We start from the raw sequence: 2,142 nt of genomic DNA on the forward strand, positions 1-2,142 counted from the left end.
ATCCTTTTGCCATACCCCTCGTACAGGCAGTTGGAGATCTTGACCAGGTCTCTGATAATCACATTATATGTTTGAAGAGTGATGGGTTAAAGAAAGATTAAAGATTAAAAGATTTTCCTCTGTGTGTTCCTCAGAGCTTAATCTTTGAAACAGAAGAATTGTGTAAGATGTTTTTCATAAATTATTTACAGTGAAAAAACAGTGCTTATACATATTATACATACTTATACATGTTTATACATTGTTGGAAGGAATGTAGATTATTACAGTAATTGTGAAAATGAGTATGGCAGTTCCTCACAATAACTAAAAGTAGACAATCATATATGATCCAGCTGTATTGCTGTTTGGTATATATCTAAATGAAGTAAAGTACTGTAGACATACCTGCATACCTATGTTCATTTTGGTACAATTTATAATAATAGCCAAGATACAGAATCAGTCTTGGGGTTCACTGACAGATGAATGGATGAAGAAAATGTGGCATGCATACACACACACACATGTGCACACACACACATTATTCAGTGATAAAAAGGAAAAAAATTATGTTATTTGCAGGAAAATGGATGCAATCAGAAATCATCATGTTAAGTGAAATAAATCAGACTCAGAAAGACAAGTATTGCCTATTTTCCCTAATATGGAAGATCTAAAACAAAAATGAACATTACATGAAAGTGTGTGAGTCTATTTGACAGGAGGAAGGGAAATATATATATATGTATATTCTAGTCCTATATATATTTATAAATACATGTATATATGAATATATATATATATATTGCTAATATTGTAAGGAACACAAGTATCTGTGTGACTTCAGGCATGTCATGAACCCTCCTGAATCATGGCTATCTGATCCATAATGTGAGATAACGTTAACATCAGAATATTACTGCATATGTGAAAGAAGATGTATTTGAAGTACCTGTCTTTATGCTTGAGCCATGGAAAGGGGTTGAACAATGTTCCTTTTCCTTATACTTTTTGAGTTTTTTGTTCCCTCCATGATTTTGATTTATTGTTATATTTAATCATCTTAAGGATACCAAAACGTTCATATTTGTTTTAAACTTTTCAGGTAAGTATGAGACACTTTTCTTCTTTGGTTTCTTCTTTATTTTTCAGAATACACACATTTATTTTGAATTATTTTAGTCTTCTGTTCAAATACTGAATTGAAGTTCCACTTTGCTGAAGTTATTTCAGCGACTGTGTCTCTTGAGTATTCTTGCCAGGCACATTGACCTTGCATGCACCTCTTTGGCATGCACCTCCAATGCCTGCCCACTTTTTCCCACATCCCTGAGAGTCATCGTGTTGGCCCTACGGGTTTTTTGGTCTTTCTTTAACTCTGGAAACCCAGTCTCTAACTCAAGGTGATTTTTGTCCAATATTCTCAAAAAGATTTCCAGGTTTTTCTTTTTCTCTTCCGATTTTACTTGTGGTAGAAATTGAAAAAAAAATTAAACCCATGATAGTGAGACAAGGTTAGAAACATATGTGACACTTACCAATTTTGGAGGCTCTCTCTTAATACAGAGGTAGCCCTGCCCTGCATCAGCTGTCTAGGGTGGTCCTGTTGCAGCTTCTGCTGCCTCTTTCAGCTATGATGTATTCGGACCCAGTAATGAGCAAGGTGGAGAAAGAAGTGAGTTAGTGGGGGAGAGGCCGTGGCCAAGATAGCACACTGAACATTTATTTTAAAATAACAGTTCACCACTTCCTCTCTTTTGGGATTTGTAGATCCCAGCCTGGGTGTCACTGCCTGAAGAATTTTACATTCTTTTTCCCTCAGCACTTCACCTGCCAGGTGGTGGGTGCTCATGGTAGGAAAATCAGTACTGTGCTCTCTCTTGCCTCTAAGTTTCTTCAGTCTTAAAGAAAGATTCTGCGTTAGAATCATAACTTCATTACCGTAAATAACCTTGTTGTGATGTCTCTCCCCACCTCTCTCTCTGCGTCTGTGTCTGTGTCTCCACCTCTGTCTCCCTCCCTTCTCTTTTGGTTTTCAGTAACTTGCTCTGTGATTGGAATGTAGGCAGTTTATTTTCCTTTTAGTCATAGGTAGGATTTAAGTCTTTCAGACATTAAATATGCCAGGAACCCACAAGCCCAGAGTGTGTGTGTGTATAT

Source organism: Chinchilla lanigera, unplaced genomic scaffold (assembly GCF_000276665.1).
Source record: "Chinchilla lanigera isolate Chin_1 unplaced genomic scaffold, ChiLan1.0 scaffold00048, whole genome shotgun sequence".
In the NCBI taxonomy this organism is placed as follows: Eukaryota; Metazoa; Chordata; class Mammalia; order Rodentia; family Chinchillidae; genus Chinchilla; species Chinchilla lanigera.